Source organism: Cyrtonyx montezumae, unplaced genomic scaffold (assembly GCF_038088225.1).
Source record: "Cyrtonyx montezumae isolate F1298 unplaced genomic scaffold, pur_monq_1.0 scaffold_14, whole genome shotgun sequence".
NCBI lineage: Eukaryota > Metazoa > Chordata > Aves > Galliformes > Odontophoridae > Cyrtonyx > Cyrtonyx montezumae.
In genome coordinates this window covers 12,567,271-12,589,360 of record NW_027071870.1, presented here as the reverse complement: position 1 = coordinate 12,589,360, position 22,090 = coordinate 12,567,271, and positions in this window count along the sequence as shown.

The window sequence follows — 22,090 nt, the reverse complement described above, 5'->3', positions numbered from 1 at the left end:
TTTTGTCCACAGATATTCCAATGAGCGTCAGACCTCTAAGTCTACAGCTGTGCATGGTGAATCCAAGGGTCTTCAGCACCAAGAACATTGGATTCAGTGGATGTTCCAACCTGAGCAAGATGACTCAATTTCTTCTTTTTCTTTTATGACAATTAGCTACTATCTTTGCCTGTATCTAAAATCCAGTCCTCAAACACCTGTTGCTTATGTTCCATTGCATGATGTGTTCAGTCTCACTGAGAATTTGAGCTTTAATCTTTTTTTAGTTCTTTACACCCATCTATCTTATCAGTTCTTTTTGGTTATTTGGTGCTCTACACACAGCAAGTCTGAGTATCTACTGTAGGAAATTGAGAGTAATATGCAATTCTCTGGTGAAAATGGGGAACATTTGCAGTGTTGCAATATTTTATTTCAAACAAAATGATAAATTTTTTAATTTTAATGGCTGACTTTTTTAAGCAATAATAAGAAATGCCAGTGTTGGACAGATTTTTTCATCTTAGGAAGCTGTAGTCTTTGACAGTTTGGCCTCATATGGAACAATGCCAAGTTTTTTGACAGCTTGAAATATTTTATATAATGGAATGTCAGCTTTCCTCATTCTTTATGAAATTTAGTCCGTTAGTTGAAGTCAAATATCTAGTTTTATGGGATCTGTCCAGATAGTCTAGATTCTTTGTTCTGAATCTGCAAGTGTTTTTTCTATCCATGCTAATTTTTCTACTGTGTGGTCCCACTGAAATCACTAGGACTCCTCAGAGTGGTTAAATTAAACACAAGTGTGAGTGTTTGCAAGATCATGGCCCATGCCTACCTATTCTCAAAGAAAAACACTTTATTTGGGGAGAGGGAAGTTTCTCTGGGTTACCTGACACCCCTATTATTCCATATAAACACCGCAAATAAAATAACAGTGTCACATTTTCAAGTTCAAACTCCAGGACTGAAGGCTTTCTTCTGTGATGCCAAGAATCATATAAGTCAAGAACTTTGGAATAGATAATGAGTTTTTCAAATTATTTCTTATGCTCTTAAGTTGACTGAGCAGTGATATTTTACATGGCTCTCAATATATTATCTTTCATAATAAGGAAAATTACTGGAGAAATTCAATATTATGGAATATTGCCAAACATATTATTAAATCTAATCATGGTAAATGAGTTTCCTTTACAAAATTGTATGACTCTGTCTATCTTTCTCCAAGATATTTGGGTAACTGGCACCTTCATTCTTCACATGTTTCAGGCTCCAGCAGTTACATTATGAAAAGATCTTTACTTCCTGGTATGGGAACTCAGGTACATTAGCGTGGCTCCTTCTGAAAGGGGGCACAAGTGCCAAAGCAGAGGGACTATACTGCTCCTAAAAAAATCAAAAGGCTTAGGCTTTTATGCTCATCTGAAATGAGACAAAAAGACTATTTTTTCAGAAGGGTTATGACCAAAAACACTGCTCCTTTCTATTATTGTGTGGGATTAAAATAGCACCAATTTTAAAATGTCCACCATTTTAATTTTACTATTGGAAAAAAATCACACTGAATCATGTGAAATCAACTTTAGTAGAAAGTAATGACTGGTCCCAAACTTCATATTATACAGATGAAAATTCTATAGTAAAACAATTGCTGCCAGATGTGATTTTGAGCCAGAACAGCTTCTCCTCAGCAATAAACAAGGAGTTATCTCCAAAGAGCATTTGTCGATGTGCAGCACATTCAGTGGGAACAACTTGTGTCACATCTGTGATGAGCTGAGCTTGGCCAGCAAAGGAGAATACCTGTGCCATGGCTTGTATCTGTACATTCCAGAGAATGTAACTCATCTGCACTGCAGCCATTTTTAGGATTTTTCTTTCCTTGTATTACCATGCTGGAGCAGCAGCTTATACAAGAGTTTTAGATCCAAAACAGGAGAGAATCATGAGCAGGGGAAGCATTCAGGAGCAGACACTAACAAAAGTTCTTCCAAAAGTCCCCATGAAATATTATCTCTCACAAGCAGCTGTTAAATATCTCATGATGTGTGTGAGACACTGCTTCCCTGCCAGCCTACTGGACAGAACAGTATGCATATCTCAGCTTACTTTACTTTATTTGATCGTGAATTAAGAAGCATTATTCTCATTGCTCAGCCAACAGCTTCCTTTACCAGTGACTCACTGCTGCTCTTATAACCTTTACATACCCTCAGCTCCACCCGGGCCATAATTTGTTTCAATATACCACACACTGTCAAGCGCACAGAAATGTGGGCTGATCCATTAAAGGAAGTAGAAAAAAGTCTTGCTTTATATATGTACACGTGCCATTTTGGTTGGTAATTTCTTCAGTCCGTCTGAATGGAAAGTTTCTATTTGGTGACAGTGTGACATCCATGAATGTAAATCCAAATGAAAAATATAAATCTGGATGTTTCTACTCCCTCAGACCCCACCTTAGCCTCAGTCTGACCAGGAGCCACTACACCTGTGTACAACTGACAGAAGACTGCAAGTTGAGTTGAATGCAAATAATATCAACAACTGTTAATCTGCTGTTCTCCTAACAAAATAATGAAAGAGAAACAAATCTTCCATATGAGCAATATGAATATACAAACACATGAGGAATAATTCAAAGAAAGTTTGCAATAATTTTCTGTTGTTTGGATTACTTAGTCCAAATAAAAATTTCTTTATTCACAGTCTTAAATCCAGTCTGGCACTGAAAGCTTGTTCCACAAGGCTTGGTCCCCATATCGCTGGAGTTTAGAGAATGGATTCAACAAACCTAAGAGAAAATTTTATTGCTTGATATGAAATGTCATCATACAGTAAACATGCAAACTCCTCTCTAAGTAGTCTTATCTTTTACCAACTTTAATGCGGATTGTTTTCTCTCAGAGAATTGAAAATAGAAGGCAGTAATTTCCTAGTTAGTCAGGCTAAAACTCCACGCATTACTAAACAGTCATTCAGTCAAGGTCAAAGACCACCTATGAGCCCAGCAGAAGCACTACATGAAAAAGGGCATATTTAGGAGATCTGTAATCTCCTTCATTTTTCAGCTGTACTGTGTAATAGTAATTTTTAGTGGCAATGAGGAAAATGAATGTCCTGAAAAATGTGTATTGCAGCAGCTTCTCTTGCCTGGTCCTCAACCACTCACTGTCTCTGGAGGTCAGAAAGGAGTTCTCATTTCTGCTACAGTAGGGATGAATGTGGGGAAACACATACCAGTCTCACCACAGAAGCCAAATCATTATGCAAAAGATGACTGTAATGAATGTCAGAAAGATCAAATTGGGGTCAGGATAGCTTGATCTCCTGCTTGCTTGCTGCTTACTCAGAAAGAATTTATTCTTTATGTTAGTCATTTGCTCAAATGAGGTTTGTAAGAACTGTTATTTGACTCAGCCTCCAGGCAATAAGAGTCAAATCAATGGGAGCAGTGCTTGTGATTTCAAATGGGAGCAAAGCCCAAGTTACCATATACTATATATATATTATTATATAGTTGCTATGTAGCATGAACTCTCCACAAATGAAATGAATCTGCAAATTAGTAAAAATGTAAACCACCTAAAATTCTATGAGATAAAATAACTGTTTTCTTTACAAAATTATTGTATGTTTTCCCCTGAAAGGAAGCCTACCATACAAATAACTTCAATTGCCATTTTAAGTTAGAGATCACTGTATTTCCCCATTGGGTTTGAAGACAGTATTCCACTATCTCCTGAGAAAACTATACCAGAATCTCGACGATTTAGTTTATCAAGGAGAATGATTGTGGTTTCCAAAGAGTTTCTGCTGAATTTTCAAGCCCTGTTAGAGTTGCAGATACCCACGAGTTACTGATTTCTTGTTTAGTTTTAGTGCCATTTGCAGAAAGAAAGAATGAATCCATTATTAGCCACAGCATATGACATATAAAATCTCATATATAATATATAATCTCATATTGCTCTATTTTTCTACTTAAACCTGCAGGTGGCTCAGCACCACATAGTTGTTCTCTCACTCTCTTTCTTCCCAGTGGGATGGGGACAAAAATCAAAAGTAAAAAAAAAAAGCAGAACTCTTGCATTGAGATAAAACTATTCACTAAGATACAGGAAAGGAAAAGGGTAATGGTTATGACCAATATCCACAAGCAATTGCTGATCACCCACTGACAGATGCCCAATTAGTCCCCAGTGAGCAGAAGAGAGAGAGCTGAACTCCCATCCCCTTCAAAAGTCCTCTTATATGATATCATATGGAATGGAATATCCCTTTGGCCAGTTTAAGTCAGCTGTCCTGATACCATCCATACCCAGCTCATGAACTAAGAAACTGGAATGGTCTTGGCTCTGTACAATGTTGCTTAGCAGCAACTATGAACATCAATGTGTTACCAACTTTGTTTTTCTCCTAGAATCAAAACAAAGTATAATACCAGATATCCTGAAGAAAACAATTCTGTCTCAGCTGAAGCTAAGACAATCCATAAGGTGTGTATGGGAACTGTTGAATCACAGCCTGAAACACTGATTGATCACCTGAGGCGAGCACTGAGTCAACTGCAGGAGTACAGGTGAAGACAACACACCTGTGTGACCAGAAGGGGTGGAGTCTGGCTCCACCTCTCACAGACTTTGCTTAAGGGCTGCCACCAGCGGGGAAGATTATCTTATTGGAGATCCTTCCCCTATGAATTTCCAGGTAAGCCCTTCCTGTATTATTATTGGGTGTCTTTATACCGTCTGTCCAAAAATATACTATCCATCTTGATTAGACTGTTTTTGAATTATTCATTTTGGTTAATCATCCCTCAGGGTACTATTCATTTGGGTATTCACCCTGCAAGGTGCTAATTGATTCATTTATTTTCCTTTCTCTGAAAAGATGCCTTCTTGTCTTTCTTCATTCCCCTACTTGTTGGGTTCTCCATTAACTTCAGATATGAGTTATATCTTATATAAACTTTTGGTCTAATAGACAAAGCATTGAATGAACATTTTGATTTTTAGATATAGCATTTTTATTCATTAGAAGATATTAACAGAATGTTCATTACCTTGTAATGAAGCCTGAGGTCTCTTACCTCTACTCACAGAAAAAACAACACAATATTTTCTGCAATAAATCCCACTGAAATAAATGGCTGTGTCATTGCCACACCAAGAAAATGAAGTCTACAAAGCAGCAGAGTTCCTGCTACTCCTTATCTTCATTAGAAAAAAAAAATTACTTCTTTTTCCCCTTATTATCCTTGCATTCTTCATATGTACCAACCTTTCTTCCTTGTACAAACCTTGCTCATATCAGATTTGCTAGTAGCTCTTCTGGTCAAACAGACTGCTGATTTCATGCTGTCCTGTTCCACCCTTTTTTCAACCCACCTTTTTCCTTTCCGTGTCTCAAAATGCCTTGCTTTTACAAGCAGTCTTGCATGGCTGACTTCTTCCCTTGGAGGATCTTTAAAAGCACATCAGGAGACAGGAAATCTGCCAATGCTCGTACTTAAAAACTACATACAAAGTGCAACCTAAATAAGAATCCTCCTCCTTTGGGAGAATTTTGTGTTTCTTCCAAGGCAGAGAGGGAAGTAGAGCCCAGTTCATGTTTAACTAACCTGCCGTGCCTGGTTTAATCCAGTCCAAACAATGTCTCTCTACATGTTCCCTGGTCTCTTTATCCAGAGACAGAAATAATGAACACCTAGAAGAACCTCCATCCCTAAAGTGTTAATATTAGAATAGATACCATAGAAACTAGCTTTGATTTTTTTTCAATTTTTTTAAACTCGCCAACTATCCATCACTGCAGGAAAACCCCAATTCCTTCTAGCCTCAGAATTAAATTTTTTATTTCACCCTATGTTCCTCAATATGTATGTCGATTTGAAGCTTTGCCTTCATCCAGCTAATGCCTAGCTGCTGCTGAGTTAATCAAATGGTAGCAGGAACGAGGCTAAGGTAGAGAACAGACCTGACACTTACATGCTTAGTAGCTAGTGACAGACAGGCACCCAGTTTGCTTCAGATAAACAGCTCAGAATTAGACCCTTATTCAGACTGTTTCTGCCTCACTACCTGAAAAAAAAATTAGAATTAAGCACTTGAGTAATGGGAATTTATAGCAATATTTCTACAGCTCTATGATTCTGTTTTGAAGAACATACAAACAAAAAGTGACTACCAGTAAAAAAAGAAAAAGAAAATAGATACAGAGAACCCAAAACCACATTTTTATAAGTTTCTTATTTGCCTCTCGCCACCTTCCCCACGTCTCTATTGAACTCCCAAGTGTTATTTTTAGAGGTTGAACAAGAGGAAAAGGAATTTTCCATGCTCTAAATGAATTTCTTATGGAAATGATGACTGTCTGACACAAACGTGTCACAGAAAGAGCTTTCCATTGATGAAATTCAGCCTGATTCCAGACACATTTCTTCTGGAAGGTTTGAGGCTTCCTGGGGTTCTGCTGAGACTCACAGGTTACAGTTTTCAAGCAGTCTCTCAAATGCAAGACAGCATTTGTATTTATCACCCAGCTGATTCTCTATCATGCCTAATTTCTTGTTTTGCTTAAAGGAAAAATGTAAAGGGCAAAACTTCATCCAATAATTGCTATAATCAGATGCAACTTAAGGAGATAATTTCAAATGATGTTGCTGTCATTATTAATGAAAGTGTCTGCTTCGTAACTATCCTTTTTTTCAACTGTTTTCCAAATAAATGTAGAGGAGAATTTCCAAATACTGATGTTTGCCATGAACCATAAAATATATATTTTTTTGTCATCTCTGGCCTGAAGCTGATTCACAGTTAAATGCAAAATCCAGCTGTTCTAATTAAGTGATGTGGATTTTTTCTCCCTATTTCTTACCCTTTTCTACTCAGTGCTATTGAAGATTGCATAGAAAACTTCTCTTTAGATGTTAGAGACCAACAAACTGAACAGATGTTAAAGAAATCAACCAGCCCACTCAATGCAACTGATTTTCCTTCCATCAGACAAAAACCTATGCAATGAAGACCTGTTAAATGAGTACTTCAGAAGCTTGGTCTCTAGTGCATCCAACACAATGGATAAAAGGTATCTGTTAATCTATTTTCAGCATATCAAAGCAAAATGAATTTCATATAATGTGATAGCTTGCTTAAATGGTGCCACTCAATCAGAGCTGCTAAGGTATTTTGAGGCAGTGCAGTATATATTCAGCAGATTCGTATTTTAGATGTCATAACTCTTTAGAGTTTTACCATGCTTATGGCTTCAGAATCAGACCATAAGACTGACTACTAGTAGGGACTTTGATATCTTTTCCTGTGCATAAGAAAAACTGTATAGTACACTGATACTGACTTTCATAGCTGTGTCTACTCCATGTATGTTCTTTTTCTTGTTTTGAGAGGACTTCTGGTTTCACTGCATTTCTTATGCAAAACTAGTAGTACTGTCACCAAAGGAATTTTAGGAAGCCAAAAGGCTATCAAAAAAGAAAAAAAAAAAAAAAAAAAGCAACTTTGATTTCTCTTATTTTTCCTTCCAGAATTAAACTATCTGGGATAAAAGCATGATTCTAGCATAAGTAGGAGATTATTCTCCACATAGTTATAACAGCGAAAATTTTATTTAGGGAATACTAAATGTTTGTGGTTGTTTTGTTTGCTTTTATTAAAAAAAAAAAATTTCTACCCAACATATATTTGGTGCTTAACTCTATAAAATTAGTAAACTCAATAATATAGCAACATTTTTCAATTATAAGCTCCCTAAACACTTTTTTTTTAAAGGAATTTTTCAAAAAAAAAAAGACATAAAAATGTGTCTAAATCCTGGTTAATAGAAGATTTTCATTGCAAATGAAAATGTCAGAGCTTGTCCATATGGAAAGTTAGGATTCTGACACTATTTTTCTTGTGCAAGAATACTGATTTTAGAAAAAAAAAAAAAAACCTTTTTCAGTGAGGGAGTCAATTTCCCAGAAAGATCTGCTTAACCTCTGGTAAATACAGAAAGCTATCCAGATTTGCTAGAAAGATGACATAAGTCACATGAGAAGATGCTTTGAATTATTTTTTCCATGTTGTTTTTACAGAATGTCTTACTCTCTCTGTGCACTGGTTAATAATAGCTTCTTGTCTTAGGGAAGAAATTCAGTTGAAAAGAAAATTCAAAGTAAAATATCAGTAGGAGTTACTGATAACATAAGCCTATGTCTCCTAGATACATTGAAATAAAAGTTGGTAGAAGAATGAAGCAATGATGATTTCAGCAGTGTCAGAAATTTTTCCTTAACATAATGCTGAAATTTCAGCAAAATACATCAGATTTGTAGAGTATTTGAATTTCACTGAAATACAAAATGGGCAGGATGAGTGTTTCCAGAAAAGGTCTGCTAAAGTCTGAAAATGGTTTGCTGGAATTCAATTCTGAAAGACTGTTACTTGTCCTTTGGGACACACATCTACCACTACAGAAGCAGACACTCTCCAGATCTGATATGGGAAAGCAGTAAAAGTTCTTCACAGTGAGAATAATCTGACTTCTCTCCCAAAGAGAGAAAACATGGACTCATCAAGTTATATACCACCTGGAAAGTCTTTACAGGTCAATCTTCAAATACAGTGAATGAGAGAAGAGTTTTTCTTTTTGTCTCCAAGAAACTCTTTATTAAAACTAGCTCTGTTTGTGGGATTTGTCTCACCTATACCTGTAGATGGCCTACACAAAGCTACTTGTATGCTGTGAGGCCATCAAATAAGCTGTTAAATAAAGATACGAAGTAGACATCACCCATGCAATTGATTTCTTCACCCAGATGATGGTATTTCATTGTTTTCCCCATATGAGGACAGAACAAATACACCAGGAGTCTTAGGAAAAAGCTCTGTGAGATGAGTTATAAGGCAGCCTTTTTACAACTCAAACCAATAGAAGGTACAGTGAAACTGTCCAGCTGGAAGTTGCTTTTTCTGCCTCTTACATGCATGCTTGTAGCCAACGTGTGAATTTGTCATCAGGCTCTAACAAATTGCTATTTGTTTTGCAGGAATGAGTAGAGTGCAGTGCAAGAGGCATTGCAGCTGGTGCTGCAGCCCCCACTGACAGACATGAGACAACTGTTGGGATTTAGAAACACTGTCCCTGTGCAGGCTGATTCTGTTTTACAGATTTGCAGCCGGTTTCCCTCACTCTGACTACATTTGTATTGCAATGCAGTTTGGGATTATGTGGGAAAGATCCCTGTTTTGCAGATGCTGTAAACCAGGCATCGTATCGATGTGACTGCTTAGAAATAACCTGAGCTTGTCAAAACAGTCCCAGGTAAGAACACCCTGCAGGTAATAAGACTGAGCTACTTTCCCAACGTGCATGGAACAAATGTCAATTTTTCATTTATTTATAAGACAGTATTAAGAGATTGTGTTACACAGGGAGCAGGGAAGTTGTCATTTTTTCAATTTCTGCCTACAATAGGATAATCCCCATTGGTTCAGAGGATGACAGATAAGCAATTAGAACCAGGAGGTTTCTGTTCTTTCAGAAAGATCAGAAGAAATGCTTTCTCTAGCTTTAAGAGCATTGGTTGTTCTTGCTCTTCCTCTGTGAGTACGTTATTTATGAATGTTTCTTTGAAAGTAATGCCTCCTATTTATTTCCATGGAAGCTTCAACAGATTCAAAGAGCACAACACTGTTTCATAGAGAAAATTCTCAACTACAAAACACTTTTTCAGCATATTCACCACTGTTAGATATGTGTTATCACCAGAGATGAACAAGACCCTGCATTCTGTAACTGTAAAAATCTGCACCAACAGAGGTGACCTACTGTGAAGCACACCACCCACTGCCTCACTGTACTGACATCCACACTTGGATTTCCATAAATGCTCAGCAAACATCAACGAATGTCAATGGGTGAATAATTCACCCTTGCTTTATGCAATCTATGTCAGATGTTATTCTGTCAGACTGCCCCTCTGCTGCCTGGTAATAAAATGCAATGAAATACTGGTAGAAAGGTTCAGCCTCTAGTGCCATACCACCAACATCCCTCTCTGAGATCATGAGCCAGTGTAACAAAGTAGGAGGTGTTACTTTTGAAGCTGCCCTCCTGTTATGCTGGAGCCTCACCACTGAGAGGAACTCTTTTTGTCTGCTGCTGTTTAACCCTTGTGTCAGCAGACAGCAGTCCTCTCTGCTCCCTTTTCTCTTCTGAAATTCAGCTTGCTATACCTATTTATTTTACAAGCATTGCTGTATAACCATCTGTTTACCATGGAGGACTGGATAGCTAAAAGGCCTTCAAAATAGTCTGTACCTTTCTCCTTTTTTAAATCACAAATTTCCAGCTCACTTAGGACAGTGAAAAAGAACTTGTGGCTCATTGAATGATCAGCAGTGCAGCATTTAAGTTATCAATGACCACTGGCAAAATCTCTATTTGAAAACTGATGGGGCTTTGCTTAGAAATCAGACTGAGGGGGAAGAGGAATAAATAAGTGGGTGTAGTATGCCAGTTAAGAGATAGGACTACCCTTGTATGAGAGCCTATGTACTGACTCAGTACCAGTTTATTCAAAGAGCAGTACAAAGACAGTAGGGTGAGCCTCTTTGCAGATAGAGAAGAGAGATCTTCAATTAATTTCCTGTAATGCTAGGATATTCTTTCACCTTGGTCAGTTGAAAGATAGCAGGGATCTCTTCCTTACCGAAGATATACTCACTGTGAAACTTGTTTGCAACCTGCATTGTACAGATTCTCCAAATGAAGGATAAATAATTCTGCCTTAGGTCTCCTTCCTGAGTTAGAGAAGAAAGTTTTCTTGTCAAGAAAGAGAGAGAGAGAGAGAGAGAGAGAGAGAAAAGGAGTGTTAGAATTTCAGCAGACTTAATACATGGAATTCCTGGCTTTTAAAATAATCTAAAAATTCAGAAAGCACGTTATGTCTTGGATGCTTTGAAGTGAGCGCTATTTTAAACCTCACCCTGAATTTGCTGTATCTGCTGTCCTGGATCTTTACTCTTAAATCTCCATGAATCATTGCAAAGATGGAAGCTGCTCTCCTCTGCTCCTTCAGGCTTAATGTCCTTCCCTCACTGTTACTTCTCCTTGGTTTGGTGCTTCGTTCTCCACTCATCCTTGTTCTCCCCTTGAGCTCCTTACTCCTCCTCTGTCATTTTCAATCCTGTCCACTGTACTCTTTTCCTCTTAGCTCATGCTTACATCACTTGTTTCTCCCACTTTCTACTTTCTCTGTTCTACACCACATTGCTCACTTCATTGCTCTGGAACAGTGATTTTACCTGCTGGATTAGAGCAATTGCTGATGTCAGATTATATTATCATTCTATGGTTCTATGATATTAAACACTGACTATAGCATAGTGCTATAGCTCAGAGACTCCAAGACCTCTGCTTTATATTCTAGCTTGTACGGTTCATGCACAGTTTTGTTCCGGTCTATTGTAATAGGAATGTAATAATAAGTTAAATAAGTTTAAAAGGACATACTGTGTCAAGTAAACAATTAGATGTGAGATGAAGAAAAATATGGAAATTACAGATAGGAAAAGAATCATAAGGACATCAGAAAGGAAAACTAAAACAGATTTTATAAGATGCCCTTTACACTGTGGCAGAAGAATGACAGAGTAGGAAACAGAGACAGAAGAAACAAAAAGGCATATATAAATAAGGCAACAATGGAATTTTATTTTTTGTTTCCTCCATGAGGAAAAAAAAACAGCAAGAGAGATGAGTGTCAAAAAAAGAATTCTCCGTAACATTCCCATCCTTTGAAAATACTCAGCTACCTTAAATGAAGCAATGTGGTACAGAGCCAGCAGTATTGGTGTTACAGTGACTTGGCACAGAGACATAAATCAAATGGCAATAGGGAAAGATAAAATCTGAGTTTTCAGATATGAAGATAGAAAAAAAGCTCATAGAGATCTTGGCCTGGGACTGATTTTATGAGACAAAAAAAACTTGAATTTGTCGGTCATGATTCTAAGAAAAGGATGGGGTTCCTTACTGTTAGCATTTTTGGGGGGCAAGCTACTACAAATGTTAGTTTCAGAAAAACAGTCCTAACAGCTGTGTTACAACAGAAGCTGCATAATCCTGACCAATGCTGGACCCTAGGACAAAGTAATTTGTGGTATTGGTAGTACTGCTGACTGGGTGTATCTCAGGGAAAATGGTGGGTTTTTTTCAGAGAATGATGATTCATCAGAACATGCTTTTTTGAAGAAATACTGAATATTGAATATTTCCTAGACATAAAAGAGAAAAATTTTAATAGATCTTTAAGACAAGTATCTGGAGCTTGAACTTTATTTTCCAGATTTGAATGTCCATGTAACTATACAATATCTTGTTTCACAGACTTTAAAGAACAGCCACTTCAATTCAGGAAAAATAATATATATATATATAAATGAAAAGGAGCAGATAATCTATGATTGGAAGTAAATATAGCAGAAATCTTTCTGTACTGATACCTCCTGAACTCTCAACATGGCTGATGGCTCAGATGTGCTGTTCCTGTCTCAAATCATACACTTACATAGTCATATCTTTGTCATGAGATGAAATTCTTCCAAGACATGTGTTTCTTCCCTTCTGTGATTTGTCTTGGCAGGAATACTAAAACCACTTCATTACAAATATTTTGCTTACTCAAATTTTCCATTAAATGTCTATCTTTGGATTTTTCCCTATCATATGAAAGGGTACATGTAAGCAAACTGCACTTCTTGCTGGCTGGAGGAGTATCACACAACAAAACAATATACTTTAATGACTAAGCTGACTGACCTTGTGACTTGTAATGCCAGAAACACATCTGTTTTTTTAAAGATACATTTTCTCATCTTTTCAATTCGGTGTTGTGGTAGAGACCACAAGAAATGACCTAGAGAAGGAAGGTCTCTGCTTACCATCTGGAGGGCACAGGGGATGGTATGCTTCAACACAGTGTTTTGCAACATTGCCTTTAGAGGATTGCCTCTAGACAGAGCTGGTCAGCTCCGTCTCTGTGCACATTAAGTCCATGAATCCTCTGATGAGATAATATTTAAGGATAACTTGTTCTAGGAACACAAAGAGTGGATCAAAACTCTTCTTCGCTTCAGTTTCAGCTACACTGTAACCAGTAGGTTGCAGTTCCTCAGTGGTGAATTAAAACACTGATGGCAATAGATTAAGGCTACTTAGCTCAAAAGAAGCAAGGAGCAGGTACTGAGCATTTACTCTGAAGATCTACATAGCAAAAGTACCTGTATGGGAACTGTTGAATCATGGCTTGAACCACTGATTGATCACCTGAGGCAAGCACTGAGTACAGGTGAAGGCAGTGCACCTGTGTGACCAGATGGGGTGGAGTCTGGCTCCACCTCTTCCAGACCCCATTTAAGGGCTGACCACCACCAAGGAAGGATCTCTTTCTGGAGATTGCTCCTTTGGGCGTTCCTACTGTGAGCCTAGGACTCAAGTGAGCATTTTCCCTTATGTTGATTGTTTCTTTCTATCATAATAATATTTCTAACTATATAATCTGTAAAATATCTCGGCTACAATACTATTTGGCATTTTTCATTCTGTTAACCTTACGAGTACTCACTGGTCAAGTGAAGGACTGTGCAGGGTTATGTTTGGAAAAGAGCATCTAATGGAGCTGAGGGTATACAGAGAACTTCTACAGTTTGCCTCTAGCAGGGATTTCTTCCCAAGTTTTGATGTCATTGGGTCCTCTTAGGAAGAAATTACTATTTAACATTTATTTTACATATTTTAAACTGAAAATGAGGTTAAATGTATGACTTGGACAATGGTGCAACTCACAGAGTTCGAAGTACAGCTCCCCTCTTCTCCAACATTATATCAATTCTCAATTAGTCGAAGTCTTTTGATACATATTCATGGTATACATTCATGTTGGACAACACAGTCAAAATTAGCCGATGTATTACTCTATGCAAATGAACTTTTTTTTTAAGTAAAAAAGGCTTGTGAATATTTTTCTTAATCCAAATCCAGATTTCACTGAGTTATATGTTTTACCATCCGTTTAATGAAATCAAACATTTGAGTCTAAACTTTCCAGAAATCTCAGTATATTATAAATTTTATTACTTTAGCCAGTTCCATTATTAACTAATCATGAGGGATTTTTGCATTCCTCAGAAAAATTGTTCCAACTCATGTCAAGTTATCAACAAATCTTAGAAGAGCAAGAAGTTCTGAGACCCATGTATCACTCATACTGTAATATAAAAATTTCTTGGAAAAATTACATAACAATTCTTGAAAAGTAACTCATTCTCTATGACATGTTAAAAATGATGATATTTCTTTGCTGCTATATTTTTTTCATGGTTGTGGTTCAAGTTTAGTACTACTGGAAACAAGTGCTGCTTCTTTCTATACTATTGAAGAAAATAGCCGTATGCAATAGAAATTATTACACCTCTAATCAGAGCTTCTCCTAATGTTAGAAAAATGTGATTTTTTTTGTGAATAAGCACATTGCATTCTGCTACGTAAAAACAATCTTGCTTGTCCTTCAGTGCAGAAGGAGTTAAGCCAGAACAAAAATGTACTCTGAATCAGAGAAGTATTTTTGGAGACACTGCTTTAGAAAGGGGAAAGCTTGCTTGGTTTTTGTTTAAACTAACACCGGTGTTGTATTGACAAGCCTGGATTAGGTTTTCAGTGTATTTTTCCAAACTGTTGGACACCTTCCACAAATTATAAAAATGACACCTCAAACACAAGTGAAGAGAAAGAGAATATTACTTTTGCAAACAAATTGCTCCCTAGACGTTTATAAAGAGGGTCCATACATGTTTTTGTGTAAGAATACAGGACAAATTTATACAATAGAGATTAGCAGGGAGTAAAAGCAAATTTATTACCATATTCCTTCTATGAGGAAAGGTTGCGGGAACAGCTTGTTTAGCTTGGAGAAGACTCCAAGGAGATCTCATTGTGGGAATGATCATTTACATGTACGGATAGTGACAGGACAAGGGAGAATAGTTTTAAACTAAGACAGGGGAGATTTAGGTTAGATGTTAGGAAGTTTTTCACACAGAGGGTTGTGATGGAACAGGTTGTCCAGAGAGTTGTGGATGCTTCAACCCTGGAGGCATTCAAGGCAGGGCTGGGCTCTGGGCTGTGGTGTCTAGTGGTTGGTGACCCTGCCCATGGCAGGGGGGGTTGAAACCAGATCATCTTTGAGGGACTTTTCAACCCAGGCCATTCTATGATGAACGACCACCTCATCTAGCACGCTCTGTGGTTTCATGTGCAAAAACACCAAAAAAAAAAAGAAGGATCTGGAGGAGGAACTTCTGTTATACTAGAAGTAAAATGAATTTCCTAATGATTTAATCTGAATAATTAGATAAAGTGGTGGGGTTTTTTTAACAATAACAGTCAGTTGCATTTCCTCACGTTACTTCTCACTGAGGACAGGTGCTGGGAGGTAACAGCAGCTTCACCAAAAAAAAAAAAAAAAGAAAAATTCCGAGTCAATCACTGTTCCAGAAGCCTCAAGCCCAGTTGTTACACAGCATTCCTGTAATATCTTCTTCACCCTTGAAACAAGTCTGTCACCCACTCTCTAAGAACTAGAACAACTTCCATTCTTGGAATGGAAAAATGCTGATTTTTTTTTTTCCCTTGCAATTATTACTCCTGATCTGTTGCACGTGTTTTTTGTTTTTGTTTTGTTTTTTGCTGTATGGGATCTAATGGAAAGACTGTAACAGTGAGTGCATTTTTATCCAGTTTAGGAGTAAAGAGTTTCAATAATGGGCTAAGATGAAGATGCTTTTGTTCCTCACTGAGCTCCTACATTTTCTAGATAAATTCTACGTTTGTTTTCTCTAGTTCCCTTATTATCTCCTTTTTTCTTTATTTTTCTTTTTTTTTCACTTTATTGGTGCCAGTGACTCTGTCATGGCCACAGCAACCTGGATTCTCCCTATAGAGTGTGGTAAGCTTGGAGTTTGCATGTACTTAGTGCACAGATTCCAGGTTCAGTACACAGCTGAGAATTAAACTGTCAGGTGATTTGTAAAAAAAAAAAAAAAAAAAAAAAAAAAAAAGTGAATTATCATACAAATTATTCTAGAATTGTGAGAATAGCTAAATATATAATCAAATCTACACCAAAAATATAACAATTCCAGGGTTTATCTAGGATTCCTAATCTTAAGTAGTGCCTTTCAGTTGTCTTCTATCATATATGGGTGTGGCAATTTAGAAAATTTATTACAGTATTCTCCAGCTCTCTTAATAAGAGCAAGCTCATGGAGGTGAATAACTTCTGACTTGAACCTTCAACAGTGCTGTATTCTGGTGGACTCTGAATGCAACCATAATTTTACATCATTTTTTTTCTGGTTCTCTCTGAATTCAGAATCTTCCAAATCATCAAGAATCAATTAATTTTCAAAGCAATACTGGAGTTCAGTGAATAACACAAGTAAAATGCTCTTAAACACGTGATGCTGAAACCACACTACATATGCAATAGATAGTTGATGCTGGCAGGAAATTCAAAATGCCTAAATGGTATGGTATTTTGATTCCAGCCATCGAGCCCTTCAGATCACTGAGGTCTTCCGAATTCATAGCTGTCACCATCTTCAGAAGGCATTTCCCTTTTCTCACTTGTAGTCTGTGAGCCCCTTACTGTAGGGATGAAAGTGAGGACAGTGCAGCACCTACATGCAGTTTGTTACTTAAAAGTAACAAGTTGTGCTTCATTCATTTTTATGTATCTGAGAGGCATCACGGTGATAGTAGGCTTTGCTTAAAGTTTTGGGGCAGTAGAGCACTCTTTTGGCAGAGGTGTGAAGCTCAGACTAAGATCACACTTAATAATTTTGATGCATATTTTACACTTTTCTTCAGAACATATCTTTTGGTAACAATTACCATGTCTGTTATAAAAAGAAAACAAAAACAAATAAGCAACAATGTTTGCATCAAGAATTAAGAGACTGCATGAGCTTCTTTTGTACTTATCTCCATGATTGCATGCTAGTTCATGCACTGAATATGCAGATGATTCATACTAATTATTTTATAGAAGCATGTATAAGGTATTTAAAATAGCTAGGAATTTGATTCAGGCAACAAATAAAATTGCCAAATTTAAATGGTTTTTACTAGCAGTTCATGTATGGAAGGGAAGAAATTTCCCCTATATATTGCTGAAAGTGTTCAAGAGGAATCCTTATTCCTCTAACTAATAGTCATTTTCATCAGAAATGTAAGCATTTGTCATGGCACATCATAAATTACTGATAACATATCGCCAGCAAACATTTGTGAGATAAATGCACTAAGTATTTATACTGCTTCCAGAGCAGTTAACACTCTGCCACCCTTCACCACCCAAGTTTGTTGGTATTTGAGTTATTTATAAACCAAAGCTTCATGTCTTTAAGTAATTTTTGTAGTTGTACTGTATTATTATCCAAGATGCATAGCAGAACTCCAACTCCAAGTCAGTTATGAAATTCTCCCCCTCTCTCCCTCAAAAGGGGCCCTTTGTTGATTTCTCAAGTACTTTTGCAGCCAATGCCCACAGTTGCTCTATGGAAAGACGTGACTCATGCCCAGTTCATTCCTTTAAAATTCTCTTCAGCTCAAAAACTTCTGGCAGTCATTCCAACCAGTTCTCTGGGTGTTAGAAGCACACTGTTTTAGCTGGATAGTCACACTGGCTCATTAATAGAGGAGTTGATTTATAATTTTGTAACTATCAAGCATGTACTGTTCACCAAATATTATAGATAAGCTGAGGGAAGTGAGGCTTTATTTATCACTGAAAATCAATATACTGGTTTTAACTGAAGTAATGTTGTTTTACAGCAGTTGTCCATTATATCAGTCCTTGCAATTTATTGGAAATAAGGGGATTTTACAGACACAGCTCCAGTAAGCACAAAAATAAATCTGAATACTTCTGAACTAGAGTCAGTTCAAGCAATCCTTAAACTTGTATTCCAGGAATTCAACCCCCCTCTGTCCCCCCAGCAAACTCAGATAACTCATCAACTTACTTTCCCCAAGACTGCTTTTTGGAAAGGTAAGTCTGTGTCCTCCAGCAACCTCATTGCTTCTCACAACTTCTTTAGTAAACACATGGCTTCTCCTGAGAAATGGCAGAGAGTGAACTGCTTTTCTTCACTGAGCCTTTAATGTTCCAGCACTTCCACCCTTTGGCAGTAGAAAAATTGAATCTATGTCTAGAAGACTGGAGATCGGACTGTCTTGAAAGAATCCCCTGGAGATAAAGACAGGGTAGAGCAGCCAGGAACTGAAAATGGATTAAGCCATGTTTCTATATCCCCACTTGCATTCTGCTGCAACCAGTTCGCAAAACTGCTCACTGGTTACGAGGATATCAGAAGAGCACAGCTGAAGAAGAGGAGGCATGAGTGAGGAGAGGAGGGCAAACCAGAATCACGTGATCTGGTCCAGTTTCCATTTAAATAATTTTTCAGTTCTTTCAATTTTCATTCTTTTTAAATACATGTTGAACTATTTCAAAACCAGTCTCTCTCTTATGATTTACTATAGCAAAATCCTATAATTCACCACCATATTCTACACAGAGAAAAATGTATGGGTAGTATTCATCTAGATTGCATGCATTTATCTTTTCACAGCTTTTGAGACATTGTGTCCAAAAGTGCTTTCTCAGATCCAGGGACAGAAAAATTTGTGATACTAATTTGAACATATTAATAACAACATTACTAAAGCTGTGAGAAAAAACATGTAAGCATCAGTTTTGTGCTTTCTGTTTTCTGAAGCCTCTGCTCACCAGTCTGCTAAAATATTTTAATAGTGTAGGCAAACATCAAGCTCAATACAATCTTCAAGACCTGAAATGAAAAATCCTTTTAGATTATTTCCTAAATGTTAGATATACAGAAAGTAGTAACTAGCCCCATCCTCTTTTCTTTCATTTTTGTTTCTTAATTAAAATGCTCTCCAACCAATTAGGCTGGTTCTGCAACCCTACACAGCTGTCAGAGCACATCTGACTTACAGCCACATTAAACATTGCCATCTACCTGAACTTGCATTTGGGAACTTGTCAACAACATCTTTTTTTCTTTTCTTGTTAATATTTGTAAATGGCTAATTAAATCTATTACAAGTGAGAGCAGAACTTGCAAAAACATTTGCGAAACCACTCTTTCAAAAATCATAGTTCATCCAGTTAAGTATGTTTTAGCTGGGATTTACCACATTTCTATATATACTCAGAAATAGGAAGCTTCACCTAAGCTAGACTCCTTTTTTTCAGTGGAAAGATGCAATCACTCTACCTCAAACCTACAGTTCAATTCCAGATTTTATGTTTTCCCAGAGACTGACAACACAGTCAGAGGAGATTTCCAGTGGGTCACAAGACATCTATGATTTATAATACATATAAAGGTAAAAGTTACCTTGGACTTAGCTCTATTCATTGGTAAATGGAATCAGTCATTTAAATGCCGGCTTCCTTTTAAAACTTCAGTGTTTTCTGTATACTGTATTTTTCATACTGTTGTATCATACACTGTTAAGACATCTTTGAAAAAAAAAGTATCTTCTCAAAAGGTAATTTTATAAGATACCAAGAAATACTTTCTGAAGGCAAAAGCTCTCTGAAACCCTTAACCTTAAATGAAAACACCAACATCTGAGCTATGCAGTTATCTGCTGCATTATTAATTGCAGGCAAAATACAGCTTCCCATCTTCACAAGGGACTCTGGAGCTCTACCTACAGAATCAGCAAGGCAACCATAACTTGCTTCATATAAGACATGTTAACAGCATTTAAGAGTCACAGCATTGCTGAAAATCCTAGCCTGTTGGCTGATTTTAGTCCCTATCGATTTTCATTTTAATTTCCCTCCACTCAGAAGAAGCAAGCATATGCAGCTTGGGCATGGGTACGTTACAAAGTGTAAGGAAGAAAAATAATTAAGCATTAATTGTTCTGTAGTTCTTCAAGGATGAACTCAAAACGATTATTTGGAGGAAGGCTAATGAATTTAGATCACAGCTTACAACAGCTGCCAGCAGATGGGGAGAGACTGGGGGGAGCAATCTGCCTGAGGTGAAGAGAGGCTATGAGAGAAGCAGGAAAGTACATGCTGAGAATGCTGCCTTTTTGACAGGTCAAGTAAAGTGCAATTTATGAGATCAATAAACAGACCTGCCATTATTATGGATTAACCAGGCTTTTCTTTATTTAGAGACTTCTGCCATGCTAGAAAAAAAAATGCATAGGAATCTTGGGCCTTCTGAAATAGGCTGCCTTGGGGTAAAAGTGCAGGAGAAGTGGGATAATGGGAACAGAGGATTACCACAGACATTCAGCCCTCTGTTTTGTCAAAGTGTTCCTATATCTATACTTTGATAAGAAGTTTCAACTTTTTTTTCCTGGTACTAAAATGTTTTATCACCACCAAGCTCTGAGTATGTAAATATATTTAAAAATAAATGTTAATTAAAGTCTTGCCTTTTTTATCCTTATAGAATCAGAATTTTCCTTAAAACCTCTACTTGAAGTTATTTTCCCCTGTAACTCTTAGACGTGTGTCAGCCTGTTCATCAGCAGTACACTGAAGTGACTAAACAAAACAAAATGATTAATATTTTTTTATGGTACTGCACCCTCTCTCAGGCCTCCCATTGTCTGTGTTGTCTTCTTGGGACCCTGTTGTAATTGGTTAACATACATTATCCTCTTTGACAATTTTCTATATTGTAATACTGAAATTAATGAATCTAGAGCAATAACACTGTTGCGCATCCAAATGAACATCACAGTAATATCCACGATCACATAAAATAAATGTTAATATTAAAGGAGGAGATGGGCTATCTTCACTAAGATAGTGGTGAAACTATCTTACACTAAGCAGAGTGGTGAAACCACTTACAACTGAAATTGTGAGCTTAAGTTTGTTTTGTATTTTTGAAACATTAAGGCTAACATAGCATCAACCCTGATTCAGGAGCATAGGAGCTAATGATACTAGTACTACAAGGCCCATTACTGAACTTTTTAGATTCTATTTGAAAAATTGTCTTGGTTAAGGCAAGCCAGAACAATTTATATTCAAATAACTCATTATTAATAAAAACAAAATTAATTACAATGAAGGAAAAAAAAAAAAACAAAAAAACCACAGCTCTTGCTTCAAGCTAAAACCCAAGTTATCATTGCTTGTAGACTGGTCGTTGGGTAGGAAGAGGCATGAGCTTCATGACAGAGAATAAAATGTGACAGAAAATATTATCTTGTGAAGGCTTTGTAAAACAAACAAAAAAAAAGTGAAATCCTCTAAGATTGTATCCTCTCTATTTCTGTATTTTCTCTTTCTGTATTTTCACATATGCTTAATTCTGTATTAAAATTCTTGTTCATATGTATCTAAGGGAGTAAAATCTACTACCTGAAAAGTAAGAGAAAGAGTGAACAGCATGTAAATGTCAGTAAACGTTCCTTACAGTTATTTTAAGTAACTAATCTGTGTAGCTGAAATGCTAATTATTTGTTAAAGGAAAATGAAATATAGTATTTTGTTTAATGAAATTAAATTCTGTTTTTTAAAAAAAGACCATGATCTCACATACCATCTGGCTTTTCCTATTCAGGTATATACTATTTATTCACTTTCATCTTAGTTTATTCAAGAGATTAGATGCCATCATAACATGAATAGAGCTTTGAGTATATAAATATTCTTTGCATATTTATCCTTTCACAAATGTCAGTACAAGTACTGCGGTCATTCTGTGGCCTTTGCAGACCTTTATTTTTATCTCTTCTCCAGTGTTAGACAGGACAAAAACCTAGTAAAAAAGTTCACTATTTCAAAGAGCCACTTTGTTTTAAGATGTTTTGTTCAGTATTTCCTCACTATTGTTACAATACAAGGCATGTGGACGAGTACTAGAGATACCACAAGACGTTGGAAGAAGGCTTTCAAGTTCAGAGACAGGTGCCCTACTCTCATTCTTAACATATTCCTAAGCTCAGGATCCTTGCCTTCACACACTTCTCACAC